Genomic DNA, 25838 nt, shown 5'->3' with positions numbered 1-25838 from the left:
TATAACTCACTCATTTAAAGTGTATAATTCCGGGATAGAAGGAACATACTTAAAGATCATAAAAGCCATTTATGAAAAGCCCACAGCTAACATCATCCTCAACGGGGAAAAACTGAAAGCTTTTTCCCTGAGATCAGGAACACGACAAGGATGCCCACTCTCACCGCTGCTGTTTAACATAGTGCTGGAAGTTCTAGCATCAGCAATCAGACAACAAAAGGAAATCAAAGGCATCAAAATTGGCAAAGATGAAGTCAAGCTTTCGCTTTTTGCAGATGACATGATATTATACATGGAAAATCCGATAGACTCCACCAAAAGTCTGCTAGAACTGATACAGGAATTCAGCAAAGTTGCAGGATACAAAATCAATGTACAGAAATCAGTTGCATTCTTATACACTAACAATGAAGCAACAGAAAGACAAATAAAGAAACTGATCCCATTCACAATTGCACCAAGAAGCATAAAATACCTAGGAATAAATCTAACCAAAGATGTAAAGGATCTGTATGCTGAAAACTATAGAAAGCTTCTGAAGGAAATTGAAGAAGATTTAAAGAAATGGAAAGACATTCCCTGCTCATGGATTGGAAAAATAAATATTGTTAAAATGTCAATACTACCCAAAGCTATCTACACATTCAATGCAATCCCAATCAAAATTGCACCAGCATTCTTCTCGAAACTAGAACAAGCAATCCTAAAATTCATATGGAACCACAAAAGACCCCGAATAGCCAAAGGAATTTTGAAGAAGAAGACCAAAGCAGGAGGCATCACAATCCCAGACTTTAGCCTCTACTACAAAGCTGTCATCATCAAGACAGCATGGTATTGGCACCAAAACAGACACATAGACCAATGGAATAGAATAGAAACCCCGGAACTAGACCCACAAACGTATGGCCAACTCATCTTTGACAAAGCAGGAAAGAACATCCAATGGAAAAAAGACAGCCTCTTTAACAAATGGTGCTGGGAGAACTGGACAGCAACATGCAGAAGGTTGAAACTAGACCACTTTCTCACACCATTCACAAAAATAAACTCAAAATGGATAAAGGACCTAAATGTGAGACAGGAAACCATCAAAACCTTAGAGGAGAAAGCAGGAAAAGACCTCTCTGACCTCCGCCGTAGCAATCTCTTACTCGACACATCCCCAAAGGCAAGGGAATTAAAAGCAAAAGTGAATTACTGGGACCTTATGAAGATAAAAAGCTTCTGCACAGCAAAGGAAACAACCAACAAAACTAAAAGGCAACCAACGGAATGGGAAAAGATATTTGCAAATGACATATCGGACAAAGGGCTAGTATCCAAAATCTATAAAGAGCTCACCAAACTCCACACCCGAAAAACAAATAACCCAGTGAAGAAATGGGCAGAAAACATGAATAGACACTTCTCTAAAGAAGACATCCGGATGGCCAACAGACACATGAAAAGATGTTCAGCGTCGCTCCTTATCAGGGAAATACAAATCAAAACCACACTCAGGTATCACCTCACGCCAGTCAGAGTGGCCAAAATGAACAAATCAGGAGACTATAGATGCTGGAGAGGATGTGGAGAAATGGGAACCCTCTTGCACTGTTGGTGGGAATGCAAATTGGTGCAGCCGCTCTGGAAAGCAGTGTGGAGGTTCCTCAGAAAATTAAAAATAGACCTACCCTATGACCCAGCAATAGCACTGCTAGGAATTTATCCAAGGGATACAGGAGCACTGATGCATAGGGCCACTTGTACCCCAATGTTCATAGCAGCACTCTCAACAATAGCCAAATTATGGAAAGAGCCTAAATGTCCATCAACTGATGAATGGATAAAGAAATTGTGGTTTATATACACAATGGAATATTACATGGCAATGAGAAAAAATGAAATATGGCCTTTTGTAGCAACGTGGATGGAACTGGAGAGTGTGATGCTAAGTGAAATAAGCCATACAGAGAAAGACAGATACCATATGGTCTCACTCTTATGTGGATCCTGAGAAACTTAACAGGAACCCATGGGGGAGGGGAAGGAAAAAAAAAAAAAAAGAGGTTAGAATGGGAGAGAGCCAAAGCATAAGAGACTGTTAAAAACTGAGAACAAACTGAGGGTTGATGGGGGGTGGGAGGGAGGAGAGGGTGGGTGATGGGTATTGAGGAGGGCACCTTTTGGGATGAGCACTGGGTGTTGTATGGAAACCAATTTGTCAATAAATTTCAGAAAAAAAAAAAATTAAAAAAAAAATACAAAAAAAAAAAAAAAATAAAGTGTATAATTCAATGGTTTCTAGTATATTCACAGAGTTGTGCAACTATCATTAAAATCTGATTTTAGAACATTTTCTTCTCAAACTCCATACCCAATAGCAGTCCTTGTCATTTCCCTCACCCTCCCCTGCCCTAAGCAACCACCAGTCTACTTTCTCTCAAGATAAATTTGCCTACTGTGGAATTTCATACAAATGAAACCATACAATATGTGGTCTTCTGTGTCTGGCTTCTTTCACTCATGATAATGTTTTCAAAGTTCATCTACATTGTAATATGCATCAGCACTTTGTTTCTTTTTATTGCTGAATATTTCATTGTACTGAAACACCATATTTTGATTATCCATTCATTAGCTGGTAGACATTTGGGTTGTTTCCATTTTTCAGCTATTATGAATTATGCTGCTATGAACATTTGTATACAAGGCTTTGCATGGAATATGTTTTCATTTTTAGGGGGATTCCCAGGAATGGAACTTGTGGGTTCCATGATAACTTTTAACTTTTTGAGGAACTGCTAGACTGTTTTTCCAAATCTGTGGCATGATTTTACATCCCACCAGCAGCGTATAAAGGTTCAAATTTCTCCATCAATATGTATGTCTGTCATTTTAATTGTAGCCCTCCTAGCAAGTATAAAGTTTTCATTGTGCTTTTGATTTGCATTTACCTTATGTCCAATGATACTGAGAAATTTTCATGTGCTAATTCGTCATTTCTATATCTTCTCTGGAGAAAAGTCTACTCAGATCCTCTCCCTAGTATTAAAGTGGATTATATGTTATATATATATACATATATGTATACATATGTATGTATGTATGTATATACATATATAAATGTATATGTATACATATGTATGTATGTATGTATATACATATATAAATATATTTTATGCTGTTGTTGTTGTTGTCGTAAGACTTCTTTGAATATTCTGGATATAAGTCCCTTAACAGATACAGATGAGTTATGTTTCAATAAACTCATTGTAAGGTGAAAAGATCCTAAATAAAAAATTTATTTAATACACCTACCCTACCAAACATCATAGCTTAGCCTAGCCTACCTTAAATGTGTTCACAATACTTACATTAGTCTACAGCTGGGCAAAATCTTCTAACACAAAGCCTATTTTATAATAAAATGTTGACTATCTCATGTAATTTATTGAATATGGCACTGAAAGTGAAAAACAGAATGGTTGCATGAGTGCAGAATGGCTATGAGTGTATCAGTTGTTTAGCCTGCGACCATGTGGCTGATTTGGAACTGAGGCTCACTGCCCCTGCCCAGTATCATGCGAGTCTTGTACCACATACCACTATCTGGGTAACAGATCCATATTCAAAATATAAAGTACAGTTTCTACTGGATGAGCATTACTTTCACACCATGGTAAAGTCAAAAAATTGTAAGTTGAACCATCATAAGTTGGGAACTCTCTGTACATAATTTGAAAATAAAATATTTTGTTCTATTTTGTGCATTGTCTCTGTACTTTCTTGATGGCACTGTTTGCAGCAGAAAAGTTCCACATTTGGAAGTAGTCCAAGTTATCCAGTTTGTGTGTGTGAGTGTGTATGTGTGTGTTCACTGTTATATCTAACAAATTATTACTTCACCCAAGGTTATAAAGATCTACCCCTATGTTTTTCTCAAGGGTCTTATAATTTTAGCTCTTCATTTAGGTCTATGATCTATTTTGCATTAATCTTTGTATATTGTGTGAGCCATTATTTTTAAATGAATGCTATTGAGAGCAGAGGGTTTTTTACACCTTAAGGTCCCCCCGCCCCCCGAAAGCTCTTTTCCTCTATCTGTAATGTAATAACTTCTAGTTCTCTGCATATCCAATCCAAACATAATCATTGAGTCATTTGTGCAAATGTACATAACAGTGAACCAGCCAATATAATAAAAATAAAAAGAAACTGTAACAGCAAGCACCATACTGCTATAATCTAGGACCAATCCAAATGGATTTAGGGTAAACTCAAGGTTGCTCCCACAAAGAACCAGACTTCAGCAACACTGCCTTAGATTGAATCCACCCATAGAAAGATTCCTGATTAATCTGGCAAAGAAATTAATCCTCAATTTAAAATACACCGAGCAGCAAAACAAAACAAAAAACTCCCAAACCCCAAGAACCCCAAACAATGGAATCAGCATATATGGAATGAAATTCAACTTCTATAAGTGGATGTGTTTTATATGTGTTTCACATAACAGTTACCATGTAACTTTACTAAGTTAAACTGAAAATCCTCAAATGCTTTTTTTTTATGATGATACATTCACAGTTCTTAATTCATGGCTCCTTTATATTTCAATTAGCTAAGCAATATATTGTTTTTCTTGGCATTTCTATCATTTATTTGCCTCTTGGTAAGAGTCTCAACTCCCTACACCATTTGGTTCAGCAGGTTCCTGAGTAACACAAATTTTGAATATGGATCTGTCTGCAGCAGAGACAACCTGTCAAAAATGAAATTATTCTCTTGTCTTTTTGTATCAAATTGTGGAGGGCCATTCAAGGCCTTCCTTTGTCAATATGCACCAGGGGTAACTGCCCCCTTAAACACCTTTTCCAGGAGTAATCAGGGTTTGTACTATAGCCTGAGGAACATTAGCAGTTCCCAATATCAACAAGCACCCTTGTTCCAAGGGGTACAAATACCAAACCAGGAAAGTCCATGTCAATCAGAGAAAGACAAGCAGAAGGTGAAGGAGTAGGTGGCAGGCAGGCCAGTGCTTCTAGTCAGGAAGCAGAGGCTAGGTGACTGATCCACGGTCTTACTGTTGTGTGTGTGCAGGCCAGCCTGGCATCTTCCCAGCTATCCAGAAAAGCCTGTTCAGAGAAAACATCTTCTAGGGTGAGCTCATGCACAATCCACCCCACGCACCACTCCAAAGTCATTGACATCTTTCTCTCATGAAACCTTTGCTTACAGTGAAAGTAGTTTGTTTCTCTTCCTCTATACACACCCTTTATGTTGCCTCTGTGCTGTTTCTCCTATTTTTCCCCACTTCTGTTAGTCTTATTCGTTACGCAAGGCCAGTTCAAGGCTCACTGCTGGATCCTGGTGATCTACCCTCATCTCAAATCCTGTAGCAGCAGTGTTAGGATCCGTTATTCGAAAGTTCATCAGCTTCCTTACAGTTTATCTCTATAGGTATTGTTATCTTCTCAACTATGTTGCAGAGGCAAAATTTATGCCTCAGCTCTCTTAGTACCATGACTGGCACTTAGGACTCAATATATGCTAGCTCACACTAATATGTATTAGCACCTATTTTAAAATAAGAATAGTAGGAGTTATAAATATGGGACAATCATTACAGGTCAAACATCTAGAGTGTCTCACTGAATTCCCCAAATAATCCCCTGATGTGGTGACATTCTAATTCAAATTTCTAAATTTAATTCAAAATTCTAATTTTATAGGTTATAAAGCTCAAGCCTAGAGAAATTAAATAATTTGTGTGTGCTCATGCAGCTAGCGACGGATGAACTGGACTGTGCCTGGGTCTAATTCAAAAGTTCACGTTAACAATCAGCATGCCACATTGCCTGCCGAAAACAAGGGCTGTGATTATTAAGAGGTGGAAACTGGCAGCTGCTTTGCTCATTCCTCTGTTACACTGTATGTCCAGCTCTAATATAATCGTGTGTCTGTCTTTCACACCACATTATGAGTTCAGATGTGGAACCTTGTATCTTCATCAAGTGTTGACACACACCATTTACTCAGTAAATATACTCAGCTGCTGAGTAATCTTGGGCAAGTTATTTAACCTCTCTGTTGGCTTAGTTTCCCCAGCTGTAAAATGAATAAGAACAGTCCATGTTTCATGGGGATGAGATGGTGTCTGTAAAGTGCTTAGTATATAGTTCCAGGCACAGTGATATTAGTGATACTAATATCAGCTATTATTATTATCATCATCATTACTTTTATTACTTTACTCTCCATTTAAAACAAGCAGTGGAGACAAATGTCAGTCACATATTCACAAACACAATCCCATGTTCGCAACTGGATGGGTACTTTTGTTTGTTACATTTCTGTGTACCTAGAAACTGGCTGGACTACCGTTTTTTTGTGGACCAGGCAGTTTCCAAAGACCAAGCCACTGGAAAGGACATCTGTAAATATTGTTTCTATGACAGAAATTCTTAACCATTCTGAAGAAGATAGGAGAGGGCATAAAAATATCCCTGAGCCTTGCTGAAACCATACCCATGAATCAAACCGACTCTATCTTCCAAGTCTTATCACTACCTGTCCCTCCCCGCCAGCCAAAAGAAGGTATATTTCTAGAGTTTGGAACCACTGCAAAGAGAGTTGTTGTTGATGCTTATGAAGTAGTAGGTGGAAGCAACGAGACAGAGAGAGACAGACAGACAGAGAGAGAGATGGCAACCACTGTTGCCTATGGCAACAGTTCACATTTTGCTGGATGTGGGTTTATGGCATACCGCTCCACTTATTTATTTCCATTCTTTCTCAGTCCTTGTTACTATTAGGAAGAATCCAAAAATAAGGTGGGAGGGGAAGAGAAAGAATAAAAAGGAAGGTAAGAAATGATAATTTGGGTTTGTTTTTGTTGCTAGAGAACTAACAAAGTATTTGAGTACAGGTTTAAATGTGAATTAAAATCAGGTTCCAGGGACAGACTCCATACTAATAGAAAACACTGTTCCCTTCTTTTTCCCTTTAGCTTACTTCATAATTCATCTAAGATGCTCTATGCAGCTGAGAAGTCAACACATAGTTAGATACAATATTTGTGCCATTATCTAGAGTTGCACTGTCCAATTTGGTCACCACGAGTTCATGTGGTTACTGAGCACATGAATTGTGGCTAGTCCAAATGGAGATGTGGTATAAGGGTGAAACGTGGTTGATCTGACCTGGTATGGAAAAATGAAAGAAGACTTCACCAGTAATTTTAACATTACTTAAATTTAATGCAATTTAGCATAATTAATATTAATTAATTAAGTGATCATTCAGGATACATACGAAATAAAATATATCCCTAAAATTAGTGTTACTTGTTTCTTTTTACTGTTTCTAATGTGGTTTCTTGAAAATTTAAAGTTATATACACGGTTGGTATTATATTTCTGTTGGACAGGGTTGGTCTGGAGTGCTACAGTTCTGTTATTACAAGTGCCTAAGCATTTGACTCAAAGACGATAGATTATGGTGACTGCACCATATGAACCTAATTTGAATATTACTCACCAAGTGTTAAATCAGAATTGCTCCATTTCCTTTCCCACTGAACTTCATGCTGCAGCACTGCCCAACTATTTCATATGTGTGGTGCCTGGGGTAGCCTTCTTTCCCTGGGCTGCCTGGAAATACCTTTATCCTTCCAAGGGCCCCACAGTCACCTCCACATGATGTCTTCCCTATAATCACTCTTCATCGTATTATTTCTGTACCTATCATTGCATATCACACACTGGGATGTGTTTATTTACAGGTTTGTCTCTCCCACTCAGTTGGAAGCTTCTTGAGGTTAGGGGCCACATCTTATTCTATTTTATACCCTCCACACTGGACACATTGTTGGCCTTCAACAGATGTGTGTTGAAACTGAAAACAAAAGTTATAATTATAGCATGCTGAGCAGAGTTTCACGCAACTCAAACATATGCATAAGAGCCCTAAGCCCCTGTAAGCTTTGAGGGATGCTATCTCTGCTCTGACAGTGTAGTGAGCTACCTTGGGGTTTCAGCTTCTCTATTCAGTAGTGGTCTTATGAGCCATGTGTTTACAGCACTACATTCATGGCCCAAGCAACTTCGTTTCTGTTTGTTCCTTACAACAGGGGAAAAGTAATGTCAATAAATTAGTAAGCATGTTAAGAAATATTCTTGGTTTGCTAAGTAAGCCATATCACTTACGGAATTTAATCAGAAGGAAGCCATTCTCTTAAAAACAACAAAACAAACCCATACTATATCCTGAATCTACTTAGTTCATTGACCTGTCAGTTGTGAATTTTATGGTATTAGGAGACCTAAGTGAGTCTGTAATATTGTACTATAAATAGAGTAGCCTTAGATAAATTTACTTAATCAGTAATTTCATTAATATACTGTAAATCTCCTGCAAAAGATTTTATGGTATTCCCCCCTTCCCTAACTGATTCTTTTATTTTTTGAGATGAAATCTTAATAATGTATTTAACTGAAGACTGGAGTTTTGCCTGGTGAAAAACATAGTCTGTTAACTGGTAATCAACCACTTGGTTGGTGTTCCACTAAATCCTACCATTCCATAAGTACACTGCTTTGATGACTCTTATAACCAGAACAAATGAAACGTCAGTTATCACCATTCCAGTAGCTACTTCCTAATGAGGTAGAAAGTACTTTCACTTTTCAAAATACTATAACCATGTCATCTAACATTCTTCAATAGCTACTAGTGAACCTTTGGCCCTGGTTGAACACTTGCATCCATCTGAAATCCAGCTGTGCCAAGAGAAAGCTCCCCTCTCCTCCAAATCTGGTCTTGGGTTTTGAAAATATAAATATCTTAACCTCTGGTTTAGATAAAAGTCTCCTTTGTGGAAAAGGCCTTTGTCCTTCCTCCCTCAGAATTTGCTGCTAAACACAATCATAGAAACCTTGTATTGCCTAATGCCCAGGTTACTAGTAATGACTTTATGAATGTGTCTTTAGTGTCTATTTTTTGCTTTTACAGTCATTAAAGATAATTTTCATTGTCTAGCATTTCATGGAAGTGGAATATTACTGATTAGTTGACTATATTATTTTATCTGTATAAGATTACTAGTCAACCTTTTCAGAAAGTTTTTTTCTTTTTCTCCTTTCAGCAAGTTTTGAAAGAATGGTTAAAACTTTTTTCTTTTTCTAAAAGATCTGGTTTCATGTCCCATTTCTTTTTTTTTTTAATTCTTTTAATGTCTACTTATTTATTTTGAGAGAGAGATAGCAAGCAGGAGAGGGGCAGAGAGAGAGGGAGACAGAAACCCCAGAAGGCTCTGCATCATCAGTGAGGAACCCAATGCCAGGCTTGAACCTACAAACCATGAGATCGTGACCTGAGCTGAAATAAAAAGTTGGATGCTTAACCGACTGGGCCACCCAGGTGCCTCTATGTTCCATTTCTTTAACTCTCAAACCATCATTTCTAATTCTGTATACTAAGAATAACAACAATATCTTCCCAAATAGCTACTCAGCCTGAATGACTTCAGCCTTATCTGTAATAAGCACATGGTTATTACCAATTGATACTTTATGTTCATATCCCAAATTGAACTTCTGACCATCTCCTCTCCAACCTCCCATGCCAACTGATGGCAATTCTATCTTCCACCTGTTTAGGTCAAGACTTTGGAATCATTGCTGACTCCTCTTTCTCTAACCTCATATCCATGCTGTCAAAAAATCCTGACCTCACCCTCAAAAAACATGGTGATTCCCAAATATTCCTAATGGGCTCCTGGCTTTCATCCTCAAGCAGTCAGAGTGAGCCTTTTAAATATAAGTCAGATCATGCTACTCCTCTCCTCAGAATCCTGCAACAGTCCCTCAATTTCACTCACAGTAAAAGCCAAACTTCTTACAATGGCCGACAAGACCTTACATGATCTGCCACCTCTTCATGCGCCTCTCCAGCCACATCTCCTGTTACTCTCGTCCTGCTCACCCACCTTCTAGCCATGTGAGCTTCCCTGTTTCTTGAATATACCAGGAAGAACCCTGTCTTACAGCCTTGGCACTGGCTGTTCCCTCTGCTGGGAACACAGTGCCCTCAGATAGCCTGTTAGCTAACTCCTTCAAAACTTTGCTCAAATTGTATCTACACAGTGAGACCAAGCCTGACCACCTTATTAAATACTACAACTTTACTTTGCTCGACTTTGACTTTTTAATGGCACTTTTCACTTATTAAACCTATATTACTTACTTATTTATTATATTTACTGATTATTGTCTGTATCTCCCCGTTAGAATCCAAACTCCGCAATGGAGAGATCTTTGCCTCACCTACTCAGAAACACATCCAAACATCTAGAATAGCGCTTGGCAAATGTTTTTTAAATGACTGAATTGTATTTTCAGTAGAAATCTAAGTAATATGAAAAACTGAACACTTCCCCCTTAAAACTTATCCCCTGATGAATCTTGGTCACTTCAGTAATAACTAAGATACCCCTAACTATTTCTGTGGTACTTACTCTTAATCATTTATAACCTGCTTTGCTTTTTATTTTTATTTTTTTTTAATGTTCATTTATTTTGAGGGAGACAGAGATCAAGAGCAGGAGAGGGGAAGAGAGAGAGGGATACAGAGAATCCCAAGCAGGCTTCACACTGTCAGCAAAGAGTCTGATGCGGGGCTCAGACTTAGGAACCGTGAGATCATAACCTGAGCTAAAACCAAAAGTCAGACACTTCACCCACAGAGCCACCCAAGCGCCCCATTACGCTATTTAAAATAAGATGTCTTCACTTAACAGGAGACTCTATTTATAACTGTGCTTACAGTCGGAGATTCTAATCCCAGTCTCCCAAGGGCCAGTGTCCTCTAATTCCCAGTTTGACATCTTTGCAAATGTATGTACATGCTTTCTAAATGCTTTTTTAAAAAAAATCAGCACATTCAGAATACTGGTATACAGAATATTCTACTGAGAAAAAAGGGGAATGCTATTGAGAGGACGTCAGAAGATGGACTGGTAATATTTTACTTCTTCAACTGGATGATAGGTATCCAGATGTTGGCTTTATTATTTGTTATAATTAACATACGCATTATACACCATCTTTTGTATGCATGAAACATTTCATAATAAAAAAGGACAAAATAAGCCTAGTCTAGCTTACTTGTTCTACTACCGCTCTTTATTTTTCTTCCAGTTTGATAGGATATAGCTCCCTGGACATAAATCTTCTAGCTGGTTTGTGGAAACATAATTGCCATGTGACTTAGCATTTAAACCCTCTCCCTGCCCACAACCATCTCACTAATGACTCTGTGATGTGAAACCAAATCAGAAAGACCTCCAGTAGAAATTTAAAAAAATATATACTCACTGCTTCATTGACTTAATCAACCTGGTGAGCTATCAAGAGGGATGAGCATAAAGATAAAAATGAAAACACGTGATGGCTGCCAAAGCAGAATTAATTTTTCAAAAAACATATATAAATATAATAACTTCACAACTGATTATAATATCCTGTCTTCCCACTGTTGCAAGGCAAGATCCTTGGTTATCTTAATTTCATCCTCCCTGTACCCACTGTGGTACAGGGATCTCATATGTGCTTCCACAGCACCTGACTCTGGTCATGTGTAGAACTGTACCCATTCATGTCCCCCCTTTCTAGGCTAGAAGAGCACTGAGCAAAGGGCCCATGTTTTTTCACCTTTTGAGCCCTGTCCCTGGTACAGCTCCTAGGGGGTGCCGTATGAGACTAGCTCAGTTCAAAGGTCAGCTCTGCTTCTTACCCTCTGCGTAAGCTTCTTAGCCAATCTTCAGAAAATGTTTGGAACCTGCATCACGAATTCCAGCTTCAGAGCATGTGCTGAGAAGGTGCGGTCCCTTGGAATGGTGCTGTATCTCTGCCTGCTCATGCCTCAGGGTTGGTACCAACAGAGCTCCCTGGGTCAGGGGCTTGTGACATTCTGATGGCATAACCCACAAGTGGAACTGCTATATCTGCACATTTAGCAAATGCTTTTTGAGTCCTAACTATGGTGCCAGGAATTTGGCTAGACAATGGGGATGCTGTGGTGGCAGGTCACATTCTCTAGTCCCTAGAAGCTGTCCACAGGCCCTGCCTTGTTACTGTGCATGTACAACCTTAGCCCCTTAAATTGATTATGGCTTATTCAACGCCATTCCTTAATGCTGCTGTTCTCTCTTCTCAAGAGAAATCTATTAACTTTTCCAAATAGAGAGCAGTTTCCCCTACAAATCATGTTTCTCATAACTATAATACAGAAAAACATGACTATACAACCAGTGTGAGCTATACCCTCAATCTAACACCTCAAATCCTGGCATTTATGATGTACTTCAATTTGTAATAATTGCTTAAACTTTAAGCTACTTGCCACAGAGGATGACAGAACTGACATAAAATATGGACATATTTAAGGGTGCCTGGGTGGCTCAGTTGGTTGAGTGTCTGACTTCAGCTCAGGTCATAATCTCATGGTTGGGGAGTTTGAATTCCATACGGGGCTAGCTGCTGTCAGCTTGTCAGCACACAGCCTGCTTCAGTCCCCTTCTCTCTGCTTCTTCCCCACTTGTATTCTCCCCCCAAAATAAAATAAAGTTTAAAAAAATACTTAGACACATTTACATCCTAAAAAATTAATTATGTTAATAAGAATTGTTCTATTTCCAGGTGAGAATTACTAAGATCATTCTATTGCCTATAAAATAAACTATGAGGTCTTTAGCATTGAAAATATTTTGGTGTGATAAACTATGAAATGCCAACTTACTTTATATAAGATTAATGGACTCACTGAAAGGTTTTGGACATAAAAATACTTAAAATAAGATGGAAGAGGATTAGAAGTAAACGAAAATAATAATGCTTTTGAAAGTAGGATGGTTTAAAGAAATTCAGAGTGGCATATCAAACAGACATTTATGGCAATAAATTTTATAAATAGCTCATTCTAATAATAATATGAAAATATCTAAAACTTTTTTACTATGAGTGAATAAAGGTAAAAAAAAAGTGGATGATTGTTATACATTCCTAGGATATAAAAATAAGAAAAAATTAATGGACACTATATATATAACCTTGTAAGTACTGTGTTTAAGATTTAAAGTAACTAAATCATTAAGTAATCCATATCACAAAGTTATATCTCTTGAGTAATAATAATTGAAGAATTTTGGAATCTAATACTGAGCTGTCCAAGCTTGAGCACATCAATTCTCTACCTCAGTTTTTTCAACAGAATGGAAACCTGCCATTTTACATATAGAACAAAAATGGACCATTTTTGGAGGACCTTCTATAGAAACAAAGGGCCTCAAAACTGTTGATATTTCAGACTTTAACAAAATATGTTATCAGTATGATTTTCTCCATTTTTTTTCTGTGTGATCAGCAATTCTAACTTTGCTAGTATTCTAGGCAGGACAAATTCAAAGAATTTATAGCTGTTCCCCAATTGCTATTATAATGACAGACATACTCTAGTCAAACAAATTCGCTTCCCTCTCAGGTCCAGGGAGGTTAAGGCAACTTAATCAAGGCCAACCTTGTCTAGTTAAAGGCGGATTTGGAGCTTGAATCCAAATCTCCCAAATACCCAGAAAAAACCCACAAGCATTAGTATCGGTGTGAAATGATTATGTGTTAACAGCCTGAAGATGACATTAAATTTCTTAGACCTTTCACAACACGTTGAACAGACAGGAAATACCACCCGGAAGACATTATAGAAGATTTCTCAGTAGTTTTTTTTTGTTAATTTTGCTAGCCAATCTTAACTGTAAGACTACTGCAGTGAGGCCTGAGGGAAAATTGGCATTGGAGGTTCATTCCAAGGGACAAAAGCTCTCTTTCTGAAATTTCTGTTCAGAGGCCCAGAATTTAAAATTAGTAGTAGGTAGTAAGTACCCTTGCCTTTATTTAAACCACATTTTGCCACCAGAAATAATATCCTTGGGAGTAATCAAGTCATGCACCTTTTCTCTATGTTACTTTCCTCTGATACTGCTTTTTTTTTTTTTTTCTAATGTCCACATTTAAAGGTCTTCTTCAACAGCTTTACTCTGAGTGGCACTAGGAAACTACACATTTACCTTTCCACAATGGTATGAAAAAGAAATACCTTCCCCAAAGACAGTAAGAGGTGCAAGGGACAAAGTCTCCTGGGGGACTCCTGGGCTGAGGTCCCCTGGATGTAAGGGCATCCCAGTTAGTTTCCTTCATGCTATAAAACGTCACTCTGGGCATTCCCCCCCAACCAAATTATGAAACTTACACCTGCTGTCCAAATCTTTTCCTCTACCTTATTGTAAAATGAAAAGGACAATCACTGGTAAAGATGTTTTTAAAACGACGAGAGAATTGTCCAAAAGTTTTAAAGTACGATAACACTAAAATACATCAGACTTCGATCGTCACTCTCATTCTTGCACGACTTGCATTTAATCTAAGGTGCCCTAAAATGCCCCCAGGAATTCCTCCAGAGGGGTCAAGTTGGGGCTCTGGACAGCTGAACAGGTGAGGGTTCATACGGGTTCCCCGACTATCTCTGAAGCAACTTTCTGGGCAGGAAATCAGTCAAATTGTGATGAAAGCGAACGCGGGGAAGACGAGCCCGCGCCCCAACCCCCCGCGTGGCCGGGTCAAGCACTCGAGTCGGCGGAGGGGACCCGGGGGGACGCGCTCCCCTCGAGGGCCAAGCGGGGGGAGCGCGTTCTCCCGGCCAAGGCGGGGAGCTGGGTCGGGCCCGGGAGCAGACCCGCTGGACACACAGGGTCCCGCGGCAGCCCTGAGGGTCCCGGCTGCAGCTCTCAGGGCGCCCGGACGGGGCCGGCGCCGCTTACCTCGACGGCTGCGTGGGGACTCGGCGGAGCTCGGCTGGGACTCCGCGCGGGCGGGGCGCGGGCCGGCGGCGGGGCAGCGGCGGGGCTGGCGACGCGGCGCACTGGACTCCACCCGGGCTCAGGTCCGCCGCCTCGGGGAGGAAGTGGTGTCAGCCCTGCCCTTCCCACGCAGCGCGCAGACGTGAGGCGCCCGCCGCGCCGCTTTGCATCGAGGGGCCACGAGGGCGCTCGGTTCGAGACACACACGGAGGAGTACGGGTGGATGCAGACTCTTGAAACTCGGGGACTGCTTTTTCCAACTAATCGGGTCTGTGCCTCGCTTCTACACCACACCCTCGAAAGTTGTTTTTTTAAATTCTGGGAAAAGTTGGGCCTTCCTCCCTCATCCCGCCCCTACGCGCGTCCCCTTCCCTCCGGAGCGTTCCCTAGCGAATTGAGCCTTCTCGGTCGCTCGCTATATTAGTGACTAAAGGATCCGGGGCCAGATGATGGCTCCAAAAAACCCGAGAACCTCATCTATTTTGCAACGGTCTTCCTAAGTGTTTACTTCAGCCCTCGGTGCGCTTCCTCTTTCGATCCTGTTGAGCAAGGCCGGATCTGCCCGCCGCGCGCAGCCCACCCGCTGGGGACGCGGCGCGTGTGTGCGGAGCGCGGGGGGCCCCGCGCGTGCGCGCCTGCCCGCCCCTCCCCGCCCCCCGCGTGCGCGCCTGCCCGCCCCTCCCCCGCACGGGTCCGCAAGCACGCAGGTCCCAGCGGGAGTCCTGGGTGGGGTTGCGGGGTTGGAGGTCGGAGGTGGAAGGGCGCGCTCCGCGCAGCCCGTGTCTCAACTCTCGGATGGCAACCCTCCCCTCCCCCCAAAGCTTAAGGACACTGAGTTGGCGCGGGCGAGAAACTGTGAAGAAACAGGCGCTCTGACACGTTGCCGGTGGAACTCCAAAACGGTACGAACCCGGTGGCGGCGAATTCGGCAACAGCTATTTAACTTGCGTAGGCAGTTACCCTTTGATACAGAAATCCCACTTCGAAGAATGTATTACAGTGATGAAAAGAAGTAATGCATATACCCACGCCCATTCTTGGCCGCAGGATTTGTAATAGCAAAGGACTGACTGGACGTAGTCCGAGATTCTTTGGGAGTGGAGCCTCCTGGGAGAAAGTGGGGAGATCCGAAAATACAGAAGTTAGAAACAGTTTGTGAGTGGGATTGAATTTACCGCGTCTTCCCTATAGGGCCGTGTCTTAAAGGGCCTCCCCGCCGTGTGGGGAAGGAAGGTGGTGGAGAAGACCTAAAGACATACAGATATATTAGACACACAAATCAGTTAGGTAAATTAAGATCGTTCAGCCATTTATTTAAGGAAAAACTATTAACTCATCTAAGAACAATAAAAATAGTTGTGAAGAAATTTCTTGCTGAGAAAGCAAGTTAATATTTACCATATTAAGTAACGTTAAGTGTTTTGAAGGGAGTTAAAAGGTGAGAGTGATGGTAGTAGGCATGGAGCCTTATATTAATTAGGATCCTCAAGGAAGAGCTTTTTTGATAAGTGTTAGTTGAGCCAGACCTAAATGACATGAGAGATTCATTCATGTCGATTTGGGGATGAGAATGTTGAAAGGCTCTGGGTTAGGAAGGCACTTGAGATGTTGGGAAAACAGCAAGGAAGCTAGTATGGATGGAGCACAGTGACAGGGAAACAGGTGGTGTATGAGATCAAAGAGGAAATTGTGGCCAGATAATGTGTGGTCTTTCTGGCTATGGTCGGGACTTTACTCTGAGATAGGAAGCAGCCATTGGAAGGTTCTGAACATAGTACTATGTGGAAAGTCAGGTGAAGCAATGGAGTGACTTTCACAGGAGAGGAAGAGGGCAGGCAATACCTCTTTGCAAAGTCATGAAAAGGAGCAGCCATTCAGAGGCTTGGAAGAACATTCCAAGAGAAGAACGAGCAAGGAAAGGTCTTGAGATGGGAACATAGAAAGTTAGAAAGAGGGCCCATGTGTCTAGCATACAGCAAAAAAAGTAGGGCATTGGTAACGGATGGGGACAGAGAGGTAAGCAGGGACCACATTAGGCAGTGGCTTGGGGTCAGCCTTGAGGACTTTGAGTTTTATTCTGATTGCAGTGGGGAGCCATTGGAAAGATTTTAGGAAGTAAGTACATGACTGGATTTTTGCTGTACGTCATCATGCTGGTTGGTGATTGGAAATGGATCGAATGGAGCAAGACAAAGGGCAGTGAGAGATCATTCAGTGGGCTGTGGCAGTAATCCAGGTGAAAGATGATGGTGGTTTTGGTTAGTATCCTGAAGATGGGGATGATGGGAAGAGTTTGGATTCAAGATATGATTTCAGAGCAGAATCACCAATGTTTGCTGATGGGCTGCCACAGGAGTGGGAGAGTGGCAGAAGGGATTAGGAATTGAGTGTAAGCCAGTGTGACTGCAGTCCTGAGGGCTCTGGTGTGAGGCAGCGCTAGACGAAGAAAGGTCAGTAAGGAGAGACCATGTAGGACCATGTGGACCATGTTGAAGGTTGTTTTCTCATCTTAAAAGCAATGAGATTGTGTTAAGAATACTTTAAGCTGGCAGGATTTATGTTTTAGGAAAATCACTTTGGCTGTAGTTTGGGGAATTGGCCAGATGAAGAGAAGAATGGGTGCAGGAAGATTTCTGAGCGAGGCTGGCTGAGAGATTTTCAGTGGTTTGGACTAGATTGGTGACAGTGGAAATGGAAAGAAATGGATGGACCTGAGAGATATTTATAAGGTAGTTGATAGGAGGCAGTGATGACTGGATTTGAACAGAGTGAGGAAGAGGGAGGAGCCAAGGATGACCACTAAGATGCAGACTTGGATAATGATGGATGTCATTGCCGTTCAATGAGATGAGGAACTCTGGTGGGTGCAGGGGGAGACTGGGGGAGGGGAAGATAGTGAGTTTTATTTTGAACAAGTTGAGTATGATAAACTTTTGAGACGTGTGAGTGAAGACCTCATGTAGAGAGATGTGTAAGGGGCTGATGCTCAGAGTGTGGTTTACAGTTAGAGATACACAGGTTGGCTAATCTACCCACAGGTGGCCATTGATGAGATAGATGGCTTAGAAGTAAGATGAGAAAAAGACCTTATGCTAAGCTTTAAGGAATGTCATCATCAAAGTAGAGGAAGTTGAGCCTGAAAAGGAGACAGAGGGAGAGCTCTGATGGGGTGGGAGGCAAACCAGGAGAAGGTGGTGTTGAGGAATTCACAACAGTGGGAGTGTGCAGCCATGTCTGGGGCTGTTAAGAGTAATATAAGATGAAGGTCAAGACGTGCCCATTAACTTGAGCCATATTAACGATCACAGAGATGTATTATTTTAAATGTTTGTTTATTTTGAGAGAGAGAGAACTGGGGAGGGGCAGAGAGAGAGAGGGAGAGAATCCCAAGCAGGCTCCATACTGCCACTGCAGAGCCCCAGGCAGGCCCTGATCTCACAAACTGTGAGATCATGACCTGAGCTGAAATCAAGAGTTAGGCACTCAACCAATTGAGCCACCCAGGCACCCCACAGAGACCTATTTTTAATAGCATGTTGGGGCTGGAGGCTAGATGGGCTAAGGAGTGAATAGGTGAGCAAAATAACCCTGCTGAGTAGTTTGCCTGTAAAGAGGAGAAGGATAGGGAGGTAGAGAGTCAGGCATGTGAAATTGAGGAAGATTTTATTTTATTTTTTTAAATGGTTTTCAAGTAGGAAGAAACCAGATGAGATTGAAGGATTAAATGTTAGAGAGTAGAAATGATGGATGGTGAAAAGTTTTCGAGTTCTTTTTTTCTTTGTAATTGAAATATAGTTTATAATATTATATTAGTTTCAAGTGTACAACATAGTGATTTGACAATTATATACATTATGAATGCTCACCATGGTAAGTGTAGTTGCCCTTATTACCATATGAAATTATTGCTATATTATTGACTATATTCTCCATGCTGTACTTTTCATCCCTGCGACTTATTTAATTTATAACTGAAAGTTTGTACCTCTTAATTCCCCTCACTGATTTTGCCTGTCCCCCCAACCTCCTCATCTCTGGCAACCACCAGTTTGTTCTCTGAATTTGTGAGTCTGTTTCTGTTTTTTGTTCATTTGTTTTGTTTTTTAGATTTCACATATAAGGGAAATCATATGATAATTGTCTTTCTCTATTGGACTTATTTTACTTAGCATAATACCTTCTATGTCCATCTGTGTTGTACAAATGGCAAGACTTCATTCTATTATATATATACACTGTATCTTCTTTATTCATTTATATATTGATGGACACTTAGGTTGTTTCCATATCTTGGTTATTGTAAATCATGCTGCAATAAACATAGGGGTGCATATATCTTTTCAAATTAGTGTTTACTTTTTCAACTGGTAAATACCCAGAAGTAGAATTACTAGATCATATGGTATTTCTTTTTTTAATTTTTTGATGAACCATCATACTGTTTTCCAGAGTGGTTGCACCAGTTTACCTTCCCACCAACAGTTCACAAGGGTTCCTTTTCTCCACATCCTCACCAAACTTGTTATAGCTCCTCTTTTTGATGCTAGCCATTCTGACAGGTGTGAGGGGATATGTCATTGTAGTTTTGATTTGCATTTTCCTGATGATTAGTGATGTTGAACAAATTTTCATGTGTCTGTTGGCCATCTGTAATTCAGGTCCTCTGCCAATTTTTTAACTGCATTATTTGTTTTGTTGGTGTTGAGTTGTATGAGTTCTTATATATTTTGGATATTAATCCTTTATCATATATATCATTTGTAAATATATTCTTCCGTTCAGTAGCGTGCCTTTTGGTTTTGTTGATGGTTTCCTTCACTGTGCAAAACCTTTTAGTTTGGTATAGTTCAATAGTTTATTTTTGCTTTTGTTTCCCTTGCCTAAGGAAACAGATCCAGAAAAATATTGCTATGGCCAATATCCAAGAGTTTACTCCATATGTCTTCTAGGAATTTTATGGTTTCAGGCCTCACATTTATGTCTTTAATTTATTTTGAGTTTATTTTTGTGTATGGTATGGGGCTGTCTAGTTTCCCCACCACCATTTCCCGAAGAAACTACCTTTTCCTCATTGTATATTCTTGGGTCCTTAAATAAAGAGAAATAAGATTTTCTGTATTTTACCAGAGGAAGAAAGGTGGGTTTAGAGTAGACAAGGAATTTCTTATTTTTGATAGCTGTGAGATAAGGAAGTTCTCATTTAAAGCCTCTATTGTCTTTTATATGGTGAGAAGAGAAGTAGAGCCTTCTGCTGGGAGTGTGATAGTAGGGACTATCATAGACAATCATAGATTTGGGGAACTGGAGAAAGTTTGACAAGGTCATTGCAGAAAATGTGACTAGAAAAATTTAATGAGATTTCCAGGCAGCCCGAGAATCTATTTGAAATCGGCGATGATGGTGGAAGCAATCTGCTCAGTCGTGTGACTCTCCTTCAAAGCTAGGTTCCCTAGGTTTGGAGAAAGTTTAGCTGTCATGGGAGTAGCTAGCTGAACAGGCCAGCTGGAAGGAAAGGTTATTGTGGTCAGAAGGTAGGCGGATTGAATTTTCCTTCTGGAGGTATCAACATTATTATGGGTGCTGACAATGTCCAGAATGTGACCATGGGCCTGGGTGGCTGATGTGACCAATGAAATGAGAGACCAAAGGATTATGTATATCTTCCCAGGTAACCGTTTAAGCCATCCAGGATTAGGGTGGCCCATAACTTACTGCTGAGACTGAGCCACTTCTGAGAGTACCAGAATGTTAACTGGATGAGAAGGCAAGAAACAGGTATGATTCATGACTCTTCCAAACAAACAGAATGATGCTAAGATTTAAAGTTATTTTATCTTTTTTTTTTTAATTTTTTTTTTCAACGTTTATTTATTTTTGGGACAGAGAGAGACAGAGCATGAACGGGGGAGGGGCAGAGAGAGAGGGAGACACAGAATCGGAAACAGGCTCCAGGCTCTGAGCCATCAGCCCAGAGCCTGACACGGGGCTCGAACTCACGGACCGCGAGATCGTGACCTGGCTGAAGTCGGACGCTTAACCGACTGCGCCACCCAGGCGCCCCTAAAGTTATTTTAAAGGAAGACTGGGAGTCAGGTGTCAGAGCAGGGCTGACTGGAATTTGTGGAGATGACAGATCTGAAGAGGGAGACAGAGTAGTTTGCCCAAACGGCGCTTCTCAAAAGAAGTTAGTTTGCTTTTTGCTTTCTTTTGTTTTGAATACAAGGAGGAGCCACTAAAGGTCTGCCCACGGTAATGGGGACAATGGGCAACAGCAAAGTCACCTTCTGAACTTAAGGTACATGGAGTGTGAAGAATAAACGATTTTTCCTTGAGAAAGCTGCAATGGACATGGTGTCCTCCAGGCAGAGTTAAAGTTCCAGGACAGAGGAGCGCACCAGGAATAGCCTCATGATATGGGAGTGGCAGTGAGAGTTTGGGATGTGGGAGAGACAAGGGCTGAATGAATCACAGGCAGGGAAGAACACAATATCATGAGATGGTGGTGTGGGAGAAACTTCCCCTGCTGACTTCTTCTTTGTGGAGGGACCAGTGGAGCAGTCTTCCTGGAGTATCTCTGAGGACCATGGGTAGTGGCTAGACAGCGTGGGCTCTGGCACCGTGGAGGAACACAGTTAAAGTTTAAGCTGAGTTGGATTTTAACTGTGTCTTACTACCTTACTCTTTCGGCATGTTTCCTCCTAGCCAAAGAGCATCTACCTTCTGACAAGGGACCTGTGTTGACCTGAATTAAGATTTCTGCTACTTTGGGGGTGGGGAGTGGGAAGGTATTTTTTTTCTTTTGGTTTAGCACTTCATAAAGTTTTGCCTGTTCATTTTATTTGGATTGCCCTTAATTGTCGGGAATATTTGCCTCTGATTTAAATACACAACTTTAATGCCATCTGCAATGGACTGTGTTTTCCAAAGAAGGCCATGACTGTATCTCTCTTACCCATCAAGAAGTGGAGTCCCTTTCTCTCTCTCCCCCTTGAATGTGGGTGGACCCTGTGACTGCTTTGGCCAATAGAAGACAGCAGAAGTGATGGTGGACTTAGCACTTATTGGCTGGCAGCATCTCTTCCTGCCTCCTTTAGCCCTGAACACTCATGAAGGAGGCTACTCCATCAGAGAGAGAGACCACATGAAGGAGCACTGAGGCATCAGCCGTGAGGTGAAGATGCCATCTTGGACACCCAGCCCCATCAAACCTTCAGAAGATCCCAGCCCCAGTTCTTATCCAAATGCAGGTACACCAGAGAGCATGGAGAACCACCCAGATGCATCAACCCACAGATTCCTGAGAGATCATGATAAATAGCTGTATCAAGCCTCTAAGTCCTGGTTTGTGCTCAAGGCTTCTTGGGGACCTCTGTGTCTCATGTTTGTGTCGTAGTAAAGCTTTGTGCTTTGACTTTTAAAATATAAACTGATAAAAACAATAACTGTTTGTGGTTTCTATTTTAACCAGTATACTATTATTAATTATATGTTTTGTATATAGCATATGTATTTTCTCTTGCCTGTTAACAAAATGTTCCCTCTAGCTGACCTCTGACCCTCTACTTGCCCTTTGGCCACTGTTCTCAGATATTCCTTTCCTTCCACACCCTGGTGATAGTGGGAGGAGCACCAGAAAGGCTGGATGGAAGAATAGCAGCAGGAGAAGGGTAGGGAAGAAAAGAGAGAGCCCAAGAAGGCTTGGGAGAGGATTTTTGGTGGGTAGCTGGGAGCAAAACAATGAGAAAGATATTTTGGGGGCATTGCTGGGTATGAGAGAGGTAGAGAGTGAGAAGAAAGAGAGGAAAGGAGTTTTAAAACATGTGGACTTGATGTAAAAAGAAACTTGGCTGATGGTTTCTTTGCATTGACAGTGCACAGAGGCTATGCCCATGGGAGCCCAGTGGTAGGTTACTTAATAAGCATTAACATCTTTGAAATACTGAGATATATATGCATACACTGTATCTTCCCAGTGTATGTGTCTGTAAAGCAGTGATCCTTGCTACCCAATATCGCTGAGTAAAAGTATAAAAGAAATGGAGGTTGTTTGATTTGCAAGGAACGAAATCTATTTAAACTGGCTGAAGCCAAAATAAGCTCTTGGAGAGAAGCTCTGGTAGCTCATTGAACTCAGACAGGAAGTATAGCCGGGCTGCTTGAGGGGTGATACTAAGAAGTAGAGGTAGACCAGGAAGTCTCTACTTTATTTTTTCTTAAAAAATTTTTTTTATTGTGATAAAATAAACAAGACATAAATTTATCATCTTAACCATTTTCAAGTGTACAGTTCAGTGATGTTAAATACATGAATAATGTTGTTCAGCCACCACCACCATCCATCGCCATAGCTCTTTTCATCTTTTTTTTTTTTTACACATTTATTTATTATTGAGAGACAGAGAGACACAGAGCGTGAGCAGGGTAGGGGTAGAGAGAGGGGGAGACACAGAATCCGAAGTAGGCTCCAGGCTCCGAGCTGTCAGCACAGAGCACGATGCGGGGCTCGAACTCACAAACTGCAAGATCCTGACCTGAGCCGAAGTCATTGGCCCAACCAACTGAGCCCCCCAGGGGCCCCGCTCTTTTCATCTTTTAAAACTGAAACTCCACACCCATGAACACTAACTCCCCTGTTCTCCCCTCCCCCAGCCCTGGGTAACCCATCATTCTGCATTCTGCCTGTTTTTCAGTATTCCATGTAAGTGGAATCATATAGTATTGGTCTTTTTAAAACTGGCTTATTTTACTTAGCATAATATACTTAAGTTTCATTCAGGTTATAGCTTAAGTCTCATTTGCCTTGCTTTTTAAAGCTGAATAATATTCCATATTTTATATATATATATGTATATATATATATATATATATATACACACACACATACACACACACACACATTTTTGCTTATTCATTCTTTCACTGATGGACCCTTGGGTTGCTTCCGTGTTTTAGCTATTGTGAATAATGCAAATATCTCTTCAAGTCCCTGCTTTCAGTTCTTTTGGGTATATACCCAAAGTGGAATTGCTGGGTCATATGGTAATTCTATTTTTAATTTTTTGAAGAACTGCCATACTTTTTCCACAGTGGCTGTATAATTTTACATTCCCATCACCAGTGCATAAGGTTTTGATTTTTCCACATCTTCACCAAAGCTTATTTTCTGTTTTTGTTTTCTTTTTTGATAGTGGCCATCTTAATGGGTATCTTACTGTGGTTTTGATTTTCATTTCATTTCTCTAATGATTACTGATGTTAAACATTATTTCATGTATATCTTTTTGTATATCTTCTTTGGAGAAATGTCTGTTAAGTCCTTTGCCCATTTTTTAATTGGTTTGTTTGCTTGTTTGTATATTCTGGATATTAATTCTTTATTAGATATATGATTTTCAAGTATTTTCTCCCATTTTATGAGCTGTCTTTTTACTCTGTGGATATTGTCTTTTGATACACAAATTAAAAAAAATTTGTTTTAATGTTTATTTATTTTAGAGAGAGAGCATGAGCAGGGGAGGGGCAGAGAGAGAGGGAGACATAGAATCTGAAGCAGGCTCCAGGCTTTGAGCTGTCAGCACAGAGCCCAACATGGGGCTCGAACCCATGAATCACGAGATCACAACCTGAGCCAAAGTCAGACACTTAACTGACTGAACCACCCAGGCGCCCAAGATACACAAAATTGTTAAGTTTTTGTGAAGTCCAATACATCTGTTTTTAATTTGGTTGCATTTTATTGGTGTCATGGCTAAGAAATCATTGCTAAATCCAGTGTCCTGAAGATTCTGCCCTATGCTTTCTTCTAAAATTTCATGGTTTTGGGTCTTCCATTGAAGTCTTTGATACATTTTGAATTAATTTTTTAACAATTTAATTTATTTTTAGAGAGAGAGACAGCATGCAAGTGGCAGGGGGGGCAGAGTGAGAGAGAGAATCTTAAGCAGGCTCCATGCTCAGCATGGAACCCAAAGCAGGGCTTGGTCCCATGACCTGATCATGACCTGAGCTGAAGTCAAGAGTCAGATGCTCAACCAACTGAGCTACCCAGGTGCCCCTTGAGTTAATTTTTGTATATGTTGTTGGGTAAAGGTCCAATTTTATCTTTTTATATGTGGTTATCCATCTTTCCCAGCACCATTTGTTGAAGAGACTGTCTACCCATTGTATGGTTTTGGCAGCTTTGTCCAAAATCATTTGACCATATATGTGTGACTTTATTTCTGGCCTCTCCATTCTCTTCCATTGCTCTACATGTCAGTCTTTATGCTAGTACTACACTGTTTGATTACTGTAGCTTTGTAGTAAGTTTTGAAATTAGAAAGTGTGGGTCCTCCAGCTTTGTTCTTTTTTAAGATTGTTTTGTCTATTCAGGGTCCCTTGGGAATACATATGAATTTTAGGATGGGGTTTTCTATTTCTGCAAAAATGCCATTGAGATTTTGATCCAGATTGTACTGAATCTGTAGATTGCTTTGGGTAATATTGACATTTTAACAATATTAAGTCTTCCAATCCATGAACATGGGATGTGTTTCCATTTAGTTATGTCTTCTATAATTTCTTTAAACAATGTTTTGTGGTTTTCATTGTATAAGTCTTTCAACTCTTGGCTTAAATTAATTCCTAAATACTTTATTCTTTTTTATGCTATTGTAAATGGAATTGTTTTCATAATTTTCTTTTCAGATGGTTCATTGTTAGTATGTAGAAATGCAACTGATTTTTGCATGTTAACTTTGTATCCTGCTACTTTGCTGAATTCATTTGTTCTAACAGTTTTTGTTTGTTTGTTTGTTTGTTGTTTTGGTGTGGAATCTTTAGGGTTTTCTATAGAGGAGATCTTATCATTTGCAAACAGAGATAATTTTACTTTTTCCTTTCCAATTAGGATTCCTTTTATTTCTTTTTTGTGCCCAGTTGTTCTGGCTAGAAGTTCTAATAT

At 40.5% G+C, this 25838-nt stretch overlaps 1 protein-coding gene and 1 long non-coding RNA gene across 2 annotated transcripts in view; one reads left to right on the top strand and one right to left on the bottom strand.

Moving 5' to 3' along the window:
* LOC122473933 (amyloid beta precursor protein binding family B member 1 interacting protein) overlaps nt 1-15093 on the bottom strand; it is a 103233-nt gene extending 88140 nt beyond the window's left edge. Inside the window, 1 exon segment of the mRNA XM_043564790.1 lies at nt 14858-15093. The gene's annotated coding sequence lies outside the window, so the exon portion shown is untranslated.
* Nucleotides 15094-15545: 452 nt separating this feature from the next.
* On the top strand, nt 15546-22335 carry LOC122473934. The gene is made up of 3 exons (XR_006294744.1): nt 15546-15798; nt 20565-20671; nt 21991-22335. It is a non-coding gene; the product is annotated as an uncharacterized LOC122473934 (long non-coding RNA).
* Nucleotides 22336-25838: the final 3503 nt, after the last annotated feature.

The sequence above is a fragment of the Prionailurus bengalensis genome, chromosome B4 (genome assembly GCF_016509475.1).
Source record: "Prionailurus bengalensis isolate Pbe53 chromosome B4, Fcat_Pben_1.1_paternal_pri, whole genome shotgun sequence".
NCBI lineage: Eukaryota > Metazoa > Chordata > Mammalia > Carnivora > Felidae > Prionailurus > Prionailurus bengalensis.
Note: the sequence above shows the minus strand (reverse complement) of the source record. Positions and strands in the feature narration are given on the sequence as shown.